The following is a 20,715-nucleotide window of genomic DNA, read 5'->3' as shown; positions in this document are numbered from 1 at the left end:
TTAAACCGAAAGGCATAAAAGTGTAACAGTAGACGCCCTGATCGGTGATAAACGCTGTTTTCGGGATGTCTGGCTCGTGCATTTTTACTTGATTGTAGCCTGAGAACGCATCCAAGAAGGTGAGAAGTTCGTGCCCGGATGTGGCGTCGATGAGTTGGTCTATGCGCGGGAGGGGGTACGGGTCCTTTGGGCAGGCCCGGTTTAGGTCTGTGAAGTCTATACAGGCCCGCCATCCTCCGCTAGCTTTCTTGACCATGACGACGTTAGACAGCCACTCAGGATACCGGATTTCTCTGATGAACCCGGCTTGTAGTAATTTTTCCACTTCGGCCTTTATGTGAGTTTGACGCTTTATCGCGAAGTTCCTTTTTTCTGCCGGACGGGTTTAAGGGCTGGGTTCACGTTTAACTTGTGAACAGCCAGTTCCTTGGGTATCCCGGGCATGTCCTTAGCGGACCATGCGAACATGTCTTTGTTCGTTCTGAGGAAGTTGATCATCTGGTCTCGCAAGGGGCCTTTTAGTAGGGAACTGATCTGGACTTGTCTCTCCGGCTGATCTTGGGCTATGGGGATGGAGTCTAGCTCCTCGGCGGGCTCTCCTCTGATTGTGCGGGCCCGCTGCCGACGATCTTCACTATCGATCGTGAAGTTTTAGGCCGGGGCATTGGTTCCTCTCAGGCTTGCTGTCATTTGCTGTCCCCGGACCTCCCCTACTCCGATCGGAGTGGGGAATTTCATCTTGAGGTGGGGAGTGGAGACTACTGCCCCCAAATCTCTTAGAGCAGGGCGCCCAATGATGGCGCTGTAAGTGAATGGTATATCCACAACCAAGAAGGTGGTCAGGATGGTTTTTTGGAGGGGGTATGTCCCAAAGGTCACGGGTAAGTCGATCTTGCCGTCCACCCGTACGGACGCACCGGAGAACCCGTAGATGGAATACTCCGCGGGTACCAACCTTTCCCTGCCCAGTTTCATTTCTTCGAAAGTTTCGAGGTGTAGCACGTTGACGGAGCTTCTTGTGTCGACTAGGATTTTTCCTATGTCGAAGTTGGCGACGACTAGCCTGATGACCAGTGCGTCGTCATGCGGGACTTGTAGCCCGTCAAGGTCGTTGTTGGAGAAAGTGATGATCTGGTCGTCACGGGGCGGATCTGTTCGGGCCTTTTTGGAAGGCATATCCATGGAGAATACACGTTCAGCATATGCCCGCCGACCGGCGGTTGTCGGCCCTCCCGCTGCCGGCCCACCCGTGATGATATTGATTTTTTCGATAATGGTGGGTGGCTGTTCGCGGGCCTGTGGTTGCTCGGGGGGCTCTTCTTTCCGGGGGCGCTGGTGGCGGTGCGTGTCGTGTCTGCTGCGGGATCGGCGTCTGCTTCGGGAGCGAAGCCAGCTAGGGGATCGATGTCGGCTGGTGGATCGGCGGCGGTTGTTGGACCGGCGTCTATTGGGTGATCGATGCCTACCTCTGGGCTCATCGGGCAGGTGCTGGACCTCGAGCGAGCTTTCGTCAAGGCTCCTGAGATATTGATTTAGGTGCCCTTCCTCGGCCAGCTTTTCGAGCTGTAGGCGGAGGTGGAAGCAATGGTCAGTTTCGTGGCCGTGGTCCCCGTGGAATTCGCAGAATTTTCTGGCGGACCTCTTCTTTGGGTCTGTGGCCATTTTCTTGGGGGGGGGGGTCAGGAGACCCTGATCCCTGATAGCTAGTAGAATGTGGGAGAGGGGGAACTTTAGTGGGGCGGTTCCCAGTCTCTCGAAGACAGGGACGGGGTTCCGGCCCGCCTGCCTCTCGTCGGCACGTGGCCTTATGGCCCTTCGGCCGTCGTTTTTTCTCTCATCGGGGCGGGGCTGATTCTGCTCTCGAGCGCAGGCTTCTTCTGCTCGGACGAACTTATCAGCCTTGGATTCAAGTTCCTGCATGTCCCGTGGTGGCTTGAGGGTGACATGCAGCTTGAGATTTGGATCGGTGGTGGCGTGCTTTAGCGTCACGACCGCTATTTGGACGTCCATGTTAGAAAGCTGGGCCAATTCGGCGTTAATCTTTAACATGAAGTCTCTTAGGGTCTCATTCCTTCCCTGCCGGAGGGCTAGGAGGGCGTCCGCTGGATCATGGCGGAGGCGGTTGTTGGCGAACCTTGTGCTGAACTTCCTCCCGAATTCGTGGAAGAATGCGATGGAGTCGGGCTCTAATCTCATGTACCAGTCGTTAGCGGTTTTTCTTAGCAGGGACGCAAAAGCTCTGCATATGAATCCGTCCGACGCGCCTCGAAGCGTCATTACCCTTTTGAAGGTTTGGAGGAACTCGAGGGGATCCGTGCTTCCATCGTATAGATCGAAGCGGGAGAGGTCTATGCCTGTTTCTGCTGGGGTTTTTAAGACCTCCAAGGTGAATGGGGATGCCGTCTCCCTTTCCCACTCATCGAGGATGCCGTGGGCGTAGGGTTTTTTCATTTCCAGTTTTACCTCTCGGATTTGCCTTTGTAGGTCGGCTATCGGATCCATGCCGGGCAGCTGTGCTGAGGTTGCTACTTCTTCCACCCAAGCCAGGGGCGGTTCCTGGAGATGGGCTGCCTAAACATGGGGCGCGGCTTAGCGTGGCTTGCCTCCCGCTGTCTCGCTGGTGTCCCCTGGATACGGGGGGCAAAGGGCTGTTCGTGGATGGGGACGGTGTCCGGCGAGTCGGTGCACGCTTTCGCCTGGGATGACGCTCCCCTGGCTGTTCCTCGTTGCCTTCATCATAGGCTTCTGTCTGGTCCTGTGTTGTCAGGGGCTTCTCCGGGGCCGAAGGAGGCAAGCGCTGGAGTAGTTCTCGGAGGAGTTCGTTGAACATCTCCATGGTGGGGACCATCTGTGGCGCGCTAGAGGAGGGCTGGTGTCGGCCCGAGGGCGGCGAGTTGAGTTCTCGGGAGCTTGAGGTGTTGGTTTCTGCGCGTTGAGCCTGACTTCTGGTCATTACCCCTATCTCTTGCTGTTGGGTGTGGTTTCTCATCGCCATAAGGCGTTCAGTACTCGACGAGTCTCACGGATGGCGCCAATATGATGGCGTCTGAATCCGGGTCTGCGATCGCGCGGTCGGTAGAGGGCCTCCGCGGGGTCTGCAATCACAAACAAAGGGGGTCAGGGAGTCCGGGGTGGGTCCCGGACGACCACTTCGACACCCAAGTCAGATCCTTCGACCAATCAATATAAAGAACAGCGAGAGGGGGAAGGGGTTTCGATCAGGGTTACCAGGGGCAATGCGCGGAATCTTTTCTAGGTGCGTGAGTGAGTGGGTCGGAGGGGACTAGCAGGGAGAGTAGGATTGAGTTCCTAGCCTCCTCTGTTGTTGCCTCGCCTCTTTTTCAGGTGTCTGGAGTGGAGAATGGGTGAAGTCCTTTTTTTTAAGAGAAAGGGCCCCCTCTCTTCTTCCTTTCCCTCCCTTTTTAAAGGGAGGTGTGCGGCCCCTTTCATCATCATGGAGAAAAAACCTTCCTTTGCAGGATTGGGCCGTTCCTCTGCCTCGCCGGCGCGCGTGGCTTTGGCAGCCATTTTCTTTCATAATTTGTGATGATGAGGCCTGGACGGCGAGAGGGCGACACGTGTCATGATCGTGTGGTCTTTGCCGTTTTCCAACGTCTTTCTTCATGATGATTGGGCTCTGGTCGTGTATGGATGACACGTGGCGATATCTGGGAACACAGCCGTATTTGTGTCCCATCAGTACGTTATTACGTACCTCCAAGATGCTCGATTCATTTCTTAATTCGTATTGCGATTCAAAATCCTGATCTTAATAAGGCATAAGTAACAAATAAGGGCTCTAAAAGGTAACCCATTCTATGGCTGTTTTTAGTATTTTGGTGGTATCATTATTGTAAAGTTTTCAAAACTTATTTAAACTATTTTTAACAGAAAGATGATGTTTTCGGCATATCCGTAGAGTACAAGAGCGTCGAAAACGGACAAGAAACGAATAAGTTATGAATTTTTGAAGTTTTGGAAAAATTGTCGCGCCAGACGTCCGAGAATTCCGGACGTCCTGGAATACAAATATCCAAGGATCCATCTGGTGCCAAACTTGGTACTCACAAACGTCCGCCATTTTTCTGGACGTCCGCCCCACGCGTGGACCCAGATTTCTCTGTAACGCGATTTTTCACCGTTTTTGCCGCTAAAACGGCCATAACTCCTTCGTTTGGGGTTCAATTCGTGCGAGGTCGGATCCGATGGATTCATATCGGCGAGAGGAATCCGTTAAATCTGATTTCACGCTCTGAATTCATATGTATAATTTAAGAAATATCACCAAAGATTCTACGTCGAATCTCCAAAGTTCTGAATTCAGATTCATATATATTGATTTTGAGTTCGTTGGAATTGTAAATCAATATCAAGTCCCAGAGAACTCAAGATCAAACCAAAGATTCTTATTTCTAATTCATATTAATCAAAGTTCTTATTTCTTCTCTCTTTTCAAACCCTTGTTTTAGGGTTTCTAATATTTCAAATCGTTCAGGGTTCATAAGTCTTACCTTGATTTGAGGCTTCGACCTCAAAATCCCGATCTCCTTGGTATTCTTCTTCTCTTTCTCTGATTTCTCTTTCTAGGGCTGCACAACCGTTTAGGGTTTGTTTTAACCACAAAGCAACGTATTTATAGGCTTTATTAGAAAGCTATAATCTGAGTTTAATATAAACAGACAAAAATGCCCCTCTTTATCAAGGGGCGACGAAATTTTAAGTGGTGGGTATTTTGGGTATTTACACCAGTTATTTACAGTTTTACCCCCAAAAAGTCATATTTTCAAATACACTATATATACATGATTAAAACATATCTAAACAAGCTTTTGAACATTTTAGAAAGATCAAATCCCATTTTCCTTTGAGCTAAAACCTTCTATCAAAAGCAAAACCTCTTTGAACTTGATTTTTACATTTTATCAAGAGGAACTCCATAGGCTTTACATTTTACGTTTCCTTGGAGTGTTGGTGAGCTATCAAAGTTTGTAATCCACCTATCTAAGAGGCAAGAGAGTTTTTCTTTTATTTTCTTCATTTGTATTTAAGGGTCTTCTCTTCGGCCCGGTAACAAAGGTGAAGACATTGTGAGGGTCTATTCTTCGACCCGTTAAGAAAGGTAAAGACGTTGTAAGAGGGTGTGTCCCCTCACCAAGGCTTTGTGCAGAAAGGGTTTGGTCCATTTGAAGATCGGAGGAGTCGGGTGTACGGCTTCGAGATTCGTCCTTTGAAGAATCTCAATGTTTTAGTGGAGCGCCCCAAGGAGGTAAACTTGGAAGAGTGGAGTAGGTCTTGTGATAGCCCTAACCACTATAAATCTTGTGCCTTGTGGATGCTTTCTCTCCTCCTTCTCTTTGCACTTTGTGGTGATTGGCAAACTCCACCCTTTCTTGTATTTATGTTTTATTAAAACAAGGGTTAGGACAAATAGGCTTAAAGTAATATCTTAACCTAAATTTCATTATCTTGAATATTTGAACAAGGGTTATATTAATAAGTGCTTAATTATTAAATTTATTTTAATAATCCATTTAATTAACCAATTCATCCCCCCCTTGGGTTGTCACACCTGTATTTCATGATCTAATCATTTCCTTCATGGACTAAGCAACTGTTAGCCCAAGGGTTTAACAAGTACTCACATTGACATGTTTTGATGATTAACAAACTCAATTTGATATAAGAACACCTTATGTACTAACGATTTTCATTGGCTAAGTTATTATGTTCATAACTTTAGTACATTCAAGATTGCACAACAAATGAAAAAAATCATTCAAACTCAAAGTGATATTAAAGGCATGAAGAAGACATCACCATCACAAAGGCAATTCAAAGACAAGAGAAGACCAACATAATGGCAAGTCAAAGGTATTCAAAGACAAGGTTGAATTAAAGCCCAACAAGAATAGAATCAACTCAAAAGCTCAAGCTTGGCTCAAGCATCAATGGAGTTGAGTGAAGACATGTCAAAGCCTCTACAAGGTGCCAACAAGATTGAAGACCAAGCAAAATTAGAATATAATTGGTCTATCATGTATAGTCTAGGTCTAAGGTACAGAGGAGAGTTAAAATCAACCTAAATAGGATTTAATTGGTTAGTGAATGTTCATAGTGGTGTCCCAACATAGTTGGACCCTCATGACATTTCATTTATCTTGATAAAATAGAGTTCCAAAAGCCCAAACCAAAACAGCACAGAAAACAGGAAAATCTGCTGTGTGTAGGCTTCTCGGAACTCCGAGAAAATTCTCGTAGCTCCAAGAATTGTTCCAGGTTCAAAAAATAAAGGGACTACGGTCCACTCAGAGCTCCGAGCCCGGACTCCGAGAACACCGTTGGGGAGCTAAAAAATGGCATATCTTTCTCCCCACTATATATATGAACCTTGGGACTCTTAGGAACTCATCTAAGGAGTTCATCTAATATTCTAAGTGCTTTCAAAGGCATTCATACTCAATTTTCTTAAGATTTTCACTCTCCCTCTCTCTTGTGCCTTGACCTTAGTTTATACTTGAGAGACTTTAGGGTTTTCATTTGTTGATCTTTTTATTGTGAGAGTGAGTGAGCTTTACATGTAATTAGCCTATCTAGAGGCAAGCAAGCTAACCCTTCTCTTTTTATTGTATTTGGCAATAAAGGGCGCCGTAGAAGACCCTTGGAGCTTGGAGCTTGGAGCTCGGATTGTACAAGGCGAAAGGAACGCCGTATTTAAGTTCCTTGGAGAAGATAGTGGAAACCTCAAGGAGCCAAACTTGAGAAGAGTGGAGTAGGTCTTTGGTTACGACCGAACCACTATAAAAATCCTTGTGTCAATCCTCTTTGTCTCTTCACTCCTTCTCTTGTGGTAAGCTCTTTACTTTTGTCTTGAATCTTAATATTGATTTTCTAATCAATCTAAAACTAGTGCAAACAAAGTTTTTAAATTAGTAAAATTTTAAAAGAAACCCAATTCACCCCCCCTCTTGAGTTGCTAATTGGAATTTCAGCAACAATGCCTAGTCCTCTTTGCGGTACCTAGAAATATAATTTATCACCATCCAATGCTCGGGACCATGGTCAAACCATTATCTGTCAAGCCTCATAGAGTGAGAATTCAAGCTTAGTACACAGCATGGCGCACATCAGACTACCCACATCAAATGCATGGGAACTGATACTAATGTCCTGCTTCTTCTCAGACATCCGAAGGAATATCATCTTAGAGATCCTGATTCCATCCTAAAAGAATGCTAACCCTTTCTAGGAATCTGCCACAGTAAACCTAACCATTATCCTGTCCAACTATCTTCATGACATCCCTGGTATTTTGTTTCTGTTCCTTAAACAATTTAACACACTAGAATGTATGATTTACAAGTCCTTTAGGGAAAAGCGACGAAAAAGCTATATTTTCAATGCAAGACAATATCCCTATATCATCTCCAATGAGGGGATATTGTCAACAGACAACATCAAGAACGTTACAGCACTCCCACTAACCTACTTGTAAATACAAGTCTCCTCCAAGTTCTGTGAGAAGTCAAACTCTTTGGCCGTCTCACCAAAATGAGGTTCCAAGTGCGCGACACTACTTTAATCCATACTTGGGTTTTAGACGTTCTGATTACCTTATCTGTCAAGGCCAACATAGTTGCAGACACCCTTAGTAGAAATTCATCGGCTAATATTGCAACGTTGCTTATATCGCAAAGGCATATTTTGCAAGACCTCAGAAGGGCAGACATTGAGATATTCAGTCAAAGTAGTGAAGTGCAGATAGAAACACTTCAGGTCCAGCCCACTCTTTTGGGAAGAATTACGTCTTTACCCTCATATGCATAAAATCAGGGGCGAATTGGAAGTAGCGTCAATATAAGAATTTTGAATCCACGAGGATGATTCCATAAGATATGGTAGCCGGGTGTGTGTTCCAGAGAAGCCTAAGTTAAAGTGGGAGATTATGCAAGAGGCCCAATATAATTCAATGCATTAAGGGAGTATAATGTTGTATAGTGATTTTTTAAAAAAATTTGGTGGAACAATATGACGAGGGAAATAGCTCAATGTGGATCAATGCCTAACTTCCCAACAGATCAAGATCGATCACCATAGACCCGCTAGACCATCGCAACCCCTTCCCATCTCCAAGTGGAAGTGGGAGAAGATCACCATGGATTTCTTGGCTAGATTATCTCATACTCCTAAGGGCAATGACTCAATGTGGGTGATTGTGGACAGATTAATGAAATCAGTTTACTTTTTGGATATTAAGAAAGGTATGACTTTGGAAAGGTTGGCAGAGCTATATATAGAATAGATTGTCAGACCGCATGGAGTTCTGGTGTCCATTGTATATGACAGAGAAACCCATTTTGTATCTCAGTTCTGGGGCAGTTTGCACAAAGCTTTGGGAACCACACCCATTTTCTATACCGCCTGCCACCCTGAGACAGACGGTCAGATTGAAAAGATAATTCAGATTCTAGATGACATGCTTAGGTCTTGTGCAATCGACTTCAAGGGTGTTTGGGATCAACAACTTCCCTTAGTCGAGTTCGCTTACAATAACAGTCATTAGGCCAGCATACAGATGGTACCAAATGAAACTTTATATGGTAGAAATTGTAGATTCCTGATTTGCTGGGATGAGGAGGGAGAGAAGACTTTTTACGCCTTGAATTGGTTCAAGAGACTGTCAACAAGAAATAATTGATTCGAGATCGTCTCCGTTCGGATCAAAGATAGCAAAAGAGCTATGCCTATGTTAGACGAAGGGAGCTCGAATTTCAAAATGGAGACCATGTTTTCCAGAGGGCCTACCCGAGGTGTAATGTGGTTTGGGATCCATGGTAAGCTTGGTCCGAGATATGTTGGACCTTTCGAGATACTGGAAGGGTTGGGAGAAGTGGCATATATGATGGCATTGCAACCACTATTAGCAGTTGTTCATAATATGTTTCATGTGTCTTTGTTTCGAAAGTATATACATGATCCGAACCACATTATTGAACTAGCCGCCCTGCAATTAAGGGATGCCATATTGTACAAGGAGCAATCCATTCACATTGTTGACCAGAAGAACCAAGTGTTGAGGCAGCTGACCATACCGTATGTAAAAGTGAAGTGGCAGAACCACAGAGAACGTGAGGCCAGTTAGGATCTGGAGGAAGAAATAAGGAAGAAGTACCCCTACCTCTTCGAGGATTCATGTATGTGACATTTGTTAAATCATGACGTAATTTTTGTTAGGAGGGGAGAATGAAATACCCCATCCGTAATTACATTTTATGACAAAGGGTATCAAAAGAGACAAAATCCTGATTATGTGTCTTAAACAAGAGTACAAATACGAATGATGTGATTATCTCTTCAGAGGAAATCCTAGAAAACAAGAGGAGATCATTTGCAGAGAAGCCAAGCACCGCCGGAGACTATTACAACCACTGGAGGGATTGATTTAAAGTGATTGAAGATTCGGAATTCAAAAGGGCATTGACTCGAGGTAAGTAATACTGTGTCACTTTACTATTTTTTAGACCCCCAAATGTCTCGTTTGGCACCCCCGTAGATTTGCAACCTTGTAAGTGTATTTTGATTTATGTGAAACTAAGTGAACAGCCAGCTATGATAAAATTCGGATCTAACATGCTCTTAGATTTTGGTCACCGTGTCCCTATGTTTCATTGAACTATCTTGATGATTCCTTTAATATTGAGCATCCCATTGACAACATATAGCTTTGTTTGTGCTAACCCCAGCGTATAACTTTTGACTAACATACTTATTACTGATATATGCATGCACATTGCTCTACTCTGTTATCGACACTTCTTGTAGAGGATTAGGTCAAACTTCGATCCCGCCAGTGGGGCATTAATGCTTTCGCAACTGTGGACACTGCTAACGGGGAATGCATAATACGTTAGCATGTGGATCCAGTCAATAGGAAATGTACATTGGCCCTGTCGATTGGTAATTATGTGGAACCAGTGTTTTGTGGAATTATATATGTTGACTAGTCCGATGACCCTAGAGTATTACCGTTCAGTGTGTGATTCATTCTTGACACCTTTGATTCTTACCAGATTGTGAAATGTGAACCTTTGAATATTCCGATTGTGTTCAGTGACTTATTTTGATCTCAATATATTTGTGTTTGACCATGCTTGTTAATACTATAGATCAATACTATAAGTTACTATAGGTCAACACTGAGGATTTCACAAGCATGAAATGAACACTATATATGGAACGTGTGATTATAGTGTTCATTTCATGCTTTGGTGATATACTACTGAATTGTTTTGACCACTTGTTTTCTTGGCATGCTTAGACCCAGCTGAGTTGTTATTACTATAATAAGTGTTAGCTCATCCGTGGATTATGTATTCAGATCCTTAGACTTGACACTTATGGAGATTTGGAGCAGAAGCATAGTCTTACACTACTCGGAGATTACTTTGATTTTTGCTTTCTTAGACTGAGTACTTGATTTCAGATATTGTGTTTGGATGATTTGGTTTAGTTTTATAGTGGGATTGGAGCACTCGATCATTAGTCACTGAGAGGTCAGAACTCTCTCTCTCTCTGTTCGACAGAAAGAGAATGAATGTTCATTTGATTTTGATCCTTGTGGAGCGAAAAAGGCACTATACCAGATCTGCACGGACCCCCTGATAATATCCATAAATGACTTGTTTTAGGTAAGAGATGAACATTACCATATGTATATTCAGGTGCATGGTACACATCGGTACTCCAGTGCATTTCTCCCTCTGAGACTTTGACAGGTTATTTTTATTCATTATTCATGTTGAGACTTTAATACTATAGATTGTCGTTGGTCTATCATGGGTAATGATTATAATGTATGTGATATCAAATTCCTTACATGCTTAGAAGGCTCGCCTTTTGAGTGTGCAGCACTGTCATGTGTTGGGCTCTGATAGCAGTTCGGGGCGTGACATTAACCACAAATGAAAATCATGAGTAAGTGGGGAGGAGCTTTGGCCAGGTGGGGGCGTGGGACTAGTGCCTATTCCACCTTCCAACCAAATAGAGTACGAATACTCTATGATAGTCGAAATTGTTATCAACAGTCAAATTTTGGGTACTAGGTGATGCATGTACATGAGATCAGATTAATCAGATCAAAGATCGGATTAAATTGATGATCTGTATAGTTCAGAATTATTAGGTAGAAGAAACTTCTTGTGGGACAGTTCTGACGCCAAAAAGAAAATTCATCTTGTTAATTGGGAGGTATAACTGGGACACGCAAAGGCCAGACCTGGAACCTAATTTTCCTCCGACCTTCAATATTTAAATATAGAGATGAAGTTTTCAACCTTCAATGAACCAATCAATGGAATGGTCAATCTCCCTCGTTTATAAAAAAAATTAAATAAACAGATCATCACAGCTATTATAACATTATATTATTCTCTATTTTTTGCAATAATTTTTATTAATAAAAGGGATCCTAAATTGATGTGCATTTTTCAGTGCCTTTATAAATGGAGTTGGGTGACATATTTCCAACATGGGGCGTGCCCTTGCTGCTGGGTTCTTGCTTGGGCGCACTTTAATTTAGCGTTCGAGTTTTTGTAAAACTTTATATAGAGGAATACTAAATTCCTTGCAAAATCCAAGCCATAAGGGTGCCCTGCATTCGGATGATGAGGATTCAATGGGGTGCCCTTACATCTAGGTTCTGTAAAACCGCCCTAGAGTTTAGTATACCTCATGTATGAATTAATAAATGACTTGTGATCTTATTTTTGTTTTCTTGAGATTCCAACTCAGACTGTTTCTGAACATGACAACATGTGGGCTCAGTGAGGTTCCTTGACAGTTCTGGAAGAGTGATAAATTACAATATGGAACCTCATTCACATGGTATTGGACTATTGGTGGGGCTCACAAGAAATATAAATAGCAGGATGAGCTGAGATTTGTTAGCATTTTCAAAGATTCTATGTCTTAATTTCATTAATTTAAGCTTTTAGTATTAATATTAGTAAATGAACATTTTCTTAAAACAATAAATAAACACGGTTACCAAGACAGCCCTTTGTATAAATAATGGTTCTATTTGAAAGTAACATACCACCTCAACAGTCCGTAGAGTTATATATCATTTTACTTAGATCTGGAAAAGAAAAAATGTAGATTGCGACAGTCATATTAATATGGATTCTCACATATATAATTAGAAGAATTCTAGACTCACAGGCGCCCTTGCAAAAACAGGGGTAAAGGGTGCCCCCGTTGGTCAACATCCATTTTTGCAAGGGCTTCTGTGAGTCTAGCATTCCTCTAATTATATATGTCAGAATCCCTATTAATTTTTGTGAGTCTAGCATTCCACATATAATTAAAATAGGGAAATGATATCAGCGCTGCAATGTTTTGATGTTTCCGCTCAAGTTTCTTGTCGTTTAGTATTTAGAGGGTTAAATACAGTGCAAGCAATAAATCATTCTCAAAGTTTTGCTAATGGCTCTACTGGTAGCCTGCTCTCTCTCACTTTCTTTTCTCTTGTTGCTTCCCTACTTTTTCCTCTTTCTTCTCCGAAGGTTCAACAGTGTTTGGGTTGATAAACCCAATTTACCACCTTCACCATTCAAGCTTCCTGTTATAGGGAACCTTCACCAGCTTGGCTCGCTGCCTCACCGTTCTCTCCGAAGTCTGACTAAGAAACATGGCCCCTTGATGCTCTTACACTTTGGTCAAGTTCCAACTCTAATAGTTTCATCAGCCAAACTTGTTCATGAGATTGTCAAAACCCATGATATTGCTTTCTCAAGCAGGCCCTCCACTGTGGCAGTCAAGCAGCTCTTCTATGGGGATGTGGCCTTCTCACCTTATGGTGAGTATTGGAGAAAAGCAAGGAAAATCTGTGTAGTAGAACTCTTAAGTGCCAAGAGGGTGCAATTATTCCGGCAAGTTAGGGAAGAAGAAGTTTTTATGATGATCCAGAAGATCTCAAACTCTTGCTCCGCGGCGAGGGAGGAGTCGATTAATCTAAGTGAGATATTCCTCTCTCTTACAAATGACATAATTTCAAGGGTTGCCTTTGGTAAGAAGTGTGGAGGACATGGGGAGAATAGATATGCTGGAGTGGCAAGAGAATTGGGTACCATCATGGGACTTTTTCGTGTGGGTGACTATTTCCCTTCTCTTGGATGGATGGACGTCATCACTGGATTGGATGCAAGAACGAAGAAGACTTTTAGAACCTTGTATTCTTTATTTGACCAAGTGATCGAAGAGCATCTAAATCCTGAAAGAGATGAGCGAGTTATGGGCAATGACTTTGTTGATGTTATGCTCCATTTGCAAAAGGAATCCGACCTCCTAGACACACCCCTCACCAAAGATAACCTCAGAGCAATTATTTTGGTATCTATCTCTCTCTCTCTCTCTCTCTCTCTCTCTCTCTCTGGATTGTGAATCCATCAGCCCTGGATCGAAGATCCGTGATGATCTTATCGTAGACATTGGTGAAGATCACCATCAGACAATCCCGAGACATGTATTACACGCCCATATGCATTGGTTTCCATATTATTATCTAATCATTATTTTGTATAAAAATAATTGATTTCTAAATGGGTATCTTTATCAATCTCACAACATGTGCATTGGGGACTTTCGAAGACTATGTGTCTACCATATCAACTGAAAAATCAGCTTGGTGTGGGTGACTTATTAGGTAGTTGATTATATCCCACCTACTGATAGGGTAGTAGATGTCTTAGGTGAGTGGGTGATTGGTGGTGCCATCGCCATGAATGGAGATGAAAAGTACCACCAAGTTTGGAGATGAGAAGTCTCTCAAGTAAGTTGATCTTGGTCCTTGATCTGAAAAGGAACAAACTTAGTTAAAAGAGAGTTAATATTGGAGATGAAAAGTCTCTATAGGGGTTCCTAAAACATAGGTAATATTGGATATGAGGAACCTCTCCCCATCAGAGATGAAAAATCTCTTGAGGGAATTGTTGTATAGAATCAACACCGCACCAAGGGAGTATGTATCTTTGAAATCAAGAAAATCATTGTAAACGGAAAAAGTAGTCAGATCTGAAAATCCACAACCTCTTGAGAGAACAATAGAGTTTCAATTGGGAGATGGGCACCCTAATTTTCTCTGATCCTCCCTTTTGGACGAACGGACACTTGCCATCAACACTCCTACGATCATCATCTCTCTCTAGCACACACACAGACAAAGATTATGCATGGGTATTAAAATTAATAATGTAGAAAATCACTGATGCTTTCCTTTTTTTGTCAAAGGATATGTTTGGTGCTGGAACTGAAACAACATCGACAACCTTAGATTGGGCAATGGCGGAGCTTGTTAGGAAGCCTACAGTGATGAAGAAAGCACAAGAAGAGGTACGAAGAGTGGTTGGCAAAAAATCGAAGGTGCACGAGGAGGATATTCAAGGAATGGATTACTTAAAATCAATAATTAAAGAGACTTTAAGATTACATCCTTCTCTTCCATTGCTAATCCCACGAGAGACCATCTCGGCTACTAAATTACAAGGTTTTCATATCCCTCCAAAAACCAAAGTTATCTTCAATGCATGGGCAATTGGAAGGGACCCCGATTCATGGGATAATGCTGAAGAGTTTTGCCCTGAGAGGTTTATGAATAGTCCCATCGATTTCAAAGGGAAGGATTTTCAACTAATTCCGTTTGGTATGGGCCGCAGGGGTTGCCCTGGAATTTCATTTGCCATTTTCTCTGTGGAACTTGCTCTTGCCAATCTCTTATATTGGTTTGATTGGGAGTTGCCTAATGCTGAAAACAAGGACCTGGACATGACTGAAGCTTCTGGGCTTACAGTCCATAGGAAATGCGATCTCCATCTTGTTCCCATATTTCACTTTCCCTACGATGATAAAACCTATCTCTAAACGTATTCCAGTTTTAGCTCTTTCTTTTTGTTATATATATCAAGCTAATCAATGTCATAAATGGGTAATGATGGATTCAGCGAGTTGATATTTTCATGGATTTAGATCCACAATCTTCTTATCATTTTTTTAGTAAACTATTATGTGCTTTACTTTCTTGATTTATGTGTGCTGTCCCTACATCAAGACTTAATTTCGTAGATTGGAAGATCTGAAAACATAAATTGGAAGAAGATCAGGAGAGTGGGCGTGGGTGGGGGGGACACCACGCGGAGAGTACGAAAATGGAGCAAAGGAGACTTCTGCCTGCATATAACGTGAATCATATCCCATGGAAGGCGAAGGAAAGAGGGCGTCGGTGTTGGTATGTAAACAAAGCACTTAAGACCTTTTTGTCCTGTGGTAATACTGTCCGGTCGTAAGACCGCCGGTAAAAATAGTACATTTAAAATAGGGGTGCAACTCGGGTTGGATTCAACCCGAACCATCGGGTTCGAGCTGGAGAAAAAAAAAGTTGGGTCAGGTCGGGTTCGGGTTCAGCTTGAGTTTTCCCAACCCGGATTGAGTTCGGGTTAGGTTTGGGTTGAGGGCTTGGGCAACCTGACCCAAGTGAAACCCGATATTTTTTATCATTTTTTATTTTACTAAGCATAAAAACTCCGGTTTGGTCGGGTTGAACTCGGGGAGGTGGGATTCAGGTTGGAAAAAAGGGGCTCCTCGGGTTGAGTTGGGTTGAACCTCATTGGGCTGGAAATCGGGTCGGGTCGGGTCTGATTCAGGTTGAGTAAATGGTTCCTCAGGTTAGGTTCAGGTTGGCCTCAACCCGACCCAACCAGACCCGAGTTGCACCCCTACTTTAAAAGCATAAATGCATGGTTACTTTATGACTGCCGGTAAAAACCCACTTTTAAGACCGCCAACAAATGTACGCCGGTAAAATTGCACGTTTTCGTTGGTCACGATTTGTCATACCCCAATTGGAGAACATGGAGACTGGGCACATAACAACGCCGCATACCTAAGAAGTTAAATCCCATAAGCATGCAAGGCTAAATTTGACAACAATATCAACATACATTGATTCCAACAATTTATACCATAGATAACACTCTAAAATAAACTCCTTGACTGACCATCAAGGCAGAGCATTTCATAGACAGAGTTTCCGTATGGCTTAAAATGCAATCAAATCATAAGCATCGCAGCTCAATTCAATCACTTCATGCTTGTCAGCCTAAACTATGGTCAACGTCCAACCCCATTTACATGTAGTATAACTATTATTGATCTCGATATTAAATAAGTGCTCATAATTTATACAGCAGTGTCCAACCCAACTAGCAAGTAAAATGACCGATCAAACTTGAACATGTACTAGTGTCCAGCCCTACTACCAGGTAAAAGGTATCGAAAGTAGTTCCAATGTTCATTCCCATCGGCAAAGAGACTAATCGAACGTGATCACATACAAGTGTCCAGCTTCACTAGTAGGTAAAACGTACCAAAAGTAGTTCCAGTGTGCATCCCCACTAGTAGGTAAATACATAGCCAGAATGAGAGCGACATGAGATTCTTAGCTTTTCATATTGTTGTCAATATCATTACGAACCATTCCAACAAAGAAATCCCCGGGTTAAAGTTCTCAACAAATAATTTCCATGCGTAATTGTTAGAATTATCATACTTTAAACAGGGGAAGTGATATTTTCTCCCCCTTTTCGTCCTTGGGCCACACCTCTTCTAGTGTAAAAAGAGTAGTCCTAAATACAGTAGAGGAGTGTGGCCCAAGGACGAAAAGAGGGTGGAAATATCATTTCCCTTTAAAAAAAATATTTAGGTTTTTCTGAAGAAATATTCGCATAAATAAATACTTATTTTAAAAGCAATTATTAATTTTTTTTCTGGAAGCATGATTTAGAGAAACAATGACTTGTTTAAAACAATAGATTTAATTTTCCTAGTAATACTTTCATGGATTCAAATAATTGTTTTCGAATAATTAATTTAAATTATACACATCAAAGACCAAAGATAAAATACTGGCATAGGGGTAGGTGACTTACTGGCCGGAGAGATTTCTAGTTTGAAAGATGGGAAGCAAGAGTAGGGAACTCGACATTGATTTGAATTTCTAGGCATATGGATTTGCTAAACCATGACGATAAGAAAACATATTATAATTACTGAAATCTAAGCAACTTCAGATCACGTGTAGACACCCCATTTTGACCGGTCGCTTTTCCCCAAAATCGAATAAATTCCTAAAATCGATTGAATTCCCGAAGTCGAATAAATTCCCAAAAACCGAATAAAGTTATGAAACCGAATCCTGAAATTTCAGAGAAATTAAGCCCCGAGTGCGAAAGAAACCTGAAGAACTCCCATTCGCAAATAATTCTAGAAGTCTTTTGAAGCCTTGATGATCCTAAACTCCTACCTAAATTCTTCATTTAGTCAGCCTAGTTTTACCCTTCAGTTTAAAAATAAAAATACAAAAATACAAAAATACCCCTGAGTTGCGATATGGGTACCTTGTTGTCTAAATCCTAGAGTTTTAATGATACAGGCACACCCTGTTTTAATATTTTCACTAACCCATCTTGTTTATCAGTGTTTAAGGCACTATCAGAGGTCATTACATTTCCTAAGAAGCTTTCACAAGTCTCTTACAACCGAATAGACAAGATGAGTTGGTGCACTTATCAAAACGTGGTTGTGCTAATAACATTTCAAGAAGAAAGAGAGCACTTGTCTCACTCCATTTTCTACCCAGACCCCTTTTTTACCCAAAGTAGTTATAAAAATACACTTGGGGGGGGGGGGGGGGGTGTTCAGAAGAAAAAAGGAAGGCAAATATATCACCTTTTATTCTCCCCTGTTTTGTACTTGGACCACCCCCTGTAGGGTAAAAGAATAGACATAGATGCGTAGAGTGGGCTGTCCATAGGGAGAAGAGGGGTCAAAATATCATTATCATTTATAACTGATGGAGTTAGGGTTTGTGGAGGAGGCTTCCATGGAGTAAAAAAAACCAGAAAAGAGAGGGGCGAGAGCAGAAGGAAAATAAGCGGGAGTTTGTGTCTTCTCTGGCAATCTTGCTAGAGCTCGGACCATCCCATCTCCATTCCAGGTTGCTAATCTCCACCTCCATTTACCCAGCCATTTTCTCTACCAAAATCCACATCTCCACCATCAAATCCTCCTCCATCTCCACAGCCATTCCCCATCTCACTCTCCACCAAACCCAATCCGAGCATCACAATTACCATTTCCTCCATTGATTCTGACGAGATTTGCCGGAATCCGATCTCTCTCAAACACATTTCCATTCCCAACCACCATCTCTATCAAAACCCTCTTTATCCCCTGTACTCATCTTCAACCTCCATCTTAGATCTGCAATATAGATCCCTCCAAAACCCATCTCCTTCTCCAATCCAGCCACCGTATCCCATTTTCTTCCTCCATTCAACCCCCATTAGCCACTTCGACCTCCATTTCCTTTCACCTTCATCATCTTCCCCACTGTCCTAACTCATCTTCTCTACTTGCCATTTTACCTCAACCATCAGACCTCTTCTCTGTCTTTTACATCCACCATCACTTCTCCCATCTTCTTTCAAACCCTAATAGGCTCAAGGGAAAACCCTAGATCTAAAGCATACATAGATATGAAAGCTGTTGGAGTGGAGCGTGCTCATCTTCGTCGTTGATTTCATCTGCACCAAGAGCAGTTCTCCAATCATCTCCTTCTTGGTAATTTTGGCAATTCTGCAGGTAAGATTTCTACCCTCTTGTATTGCTGAAACCTGCAAGTTTGTTTGCCATGTTTCTCTGAAAGTATGGTAGTAATTCATGGGTTTGGCTGTTAATTTGTTTCTTAAATGCAATCTGATGTTTGATTTTCTGTGAAGAATGGATGATGAAGCTATGCATGTTTAATTGATGTAGGAAATTGTAGACACCCCATTTTACCCGAACCCTTTTACGTTTTGTTTTAAAATAATTACCCTAATAAACTAGTGTTCTAAGGTCCCAAATTGTGCCATAGGTTAGCTTAGGGCCCCACCAATGTCCCTATAAAATTTTGTCAAGATCCGTGCGCATTTGCCTAGCAAACAAGCTAAGGCAGTGTCGTGGTGCAAGTTCAGAAGGGTGGCGATTTAGCCAGAAAAGAGGTTATCCTGGAATCTGAAAAAATCAGTTCAAATTTGCCATTGTGGGCTGTCCAGGAGGATTTATGGGTATACAGACTAATGTGTTACATAATCGGGGGGTGCATTAGCCGAGAGCAGGGCAATTTCGTAAATAAGAAAGATTCATTTCTTCCTCTCCAAGTAATGATTAGAGCCTAATCTAGATTAGTAGAGGTTTAGGGCTAGGATTAATTATGAAGGAATATTAGGAAGCTTCCTTGCTAGGTGGTTAAAAAGCCTTCAATCCTCACCATTGAATATAAAGGGGAATTGGAGGGTTGAGATCATTTCGAAATGAGATATTTCCATAAAATTTTCCTCTTGTTTCTCTTTTTACTTAGCCCCCCTGTTAGCATAAAAGAGTTGTTAAAATACTTTGGGGAGGCTGTCCAAGTGGGATAGCAGGGGGGTCAAATATATGTGGGACCCGATCCCGCGAGAGGGGTGGGGCGCGCGAGCCGCCACGCTCGCTCTTGGTCTCTCGTACCCACGCGAATGGCGTGTGCTTTTTATTATTGATTTTAATTACCCAACCAAGCAGGCAGCAACCAAGCCATAGGGTGTAAACAAACGTGCAACCCAATACCCATAAGGGCAGGGGTAAGCCGCCGAGCCTAGCAAGGTGTGATTTAATTCATCTTTTCCGTGAACTTGGGATCACTAAGGCAATCTGAATTCCACGCAAAAGAGAGTGACAGAGTCACGACCTAGATGAGGGATCTATGACCCATAATTGACTAGAAATCTAGACTCGTTACCTGGTTACGAGAATGGAAGGTATGGGGAGTTACCACCACATGCACCATTCCTGCCCGATAATCAGTCTTCAATTCCAAAAGTTAACTCTTTTGAATTTCTTTTAAATGGCTCATTTAACTCTATATTAATGTGCGAACTACATGACATGCATTCTAAGATCTAATTTCAGTGTAATTCCTAAATGTGTATCTTGATTTTCTTAATTTGTTTGAATTCAATATAAGTGAAAGTTCTCCTAAAATTCTAATTTCATGAAAAGTCGTAAGTGATTTAATTACTTTTAATTTAAGGATTAATGTACAAAACCCCACCACTTATGTGTGGAGCCGACTCGGGCTTGGTATGCCACTCAAGTACCCAAGTTGCCTACGTATCCCAGCCTCACTGGAATCAGAGTCGATCGTAGTTCGGTGCACCTGAACTAAGCTACTTATGCCTAACTCATCTAGGACACCGACCTAGACTGGATTGACTGTTTTAACAGTTTAAAGAAATTATTTACTTCAAGTTGAATATTTTATTATCCTAGGACTTCATCTAAGATGTTATATGGTCATATCTAAGTGTAAGACGTCCCTTAGACTAATGCAGGCTAACCTACATCCTACGTAACTAGGTTTGTCCTAGGGGAAAATTGGGTGACTAGTGTAACTAGATCTATAGCACGGTTGCTATCCATAGCAAACGCCCGTGATGAGGCTGGACTCTTAACTCTAGGACTCCCTAAAAATTAGGACACAACGTGACGTAAGTGTTCCTAAGGGGCCCTAAAGGTTCCTACGATAAGAGACCGTAATCCAACGGCTCCTAAGACGCGAATCGAGTTAATTCGATTTGTTGAACTTAA

The 20,715-nt window shown here is 42.4% G+C and overlaps 1 pseudogene; it reads left to right on the top strand.

Moving 5' to 3' along the window:
• Positions 1-12,480: 12,480 nt before the first annotated feature.
• LOC143885864 (cytochrome P450 71A1 pseudogene) lies at positions 12,481-14,913 on the top strand (annotated as a pseudogene).
• Positions 14,914-20,715: the final 5,802 nt, after the last annotated feature.

The sequence above is a fragment of the Tasmannia lanceolata genome, unplaced genomic scaffold (assembly GCF_043159265.1).
Source record: "Tasmannia lanceolata isolate RefF3 unplaced genomic scaffold, GAP_Taslan_0.1 ptg000011l, whole genome shotgun sequence".
In the NCBI taxonomy this organism is placed as follows: domain Eukaryota; kingdom Viridiplantae; phylum Streptophyta; class Magnoliopsida; order Canellales; family Winteraceae; genus Tasmannia; species Tasmannia lanceolata.
This window is presented reverse-complemented; position numbering and strand designations above follow the sequence as displayed.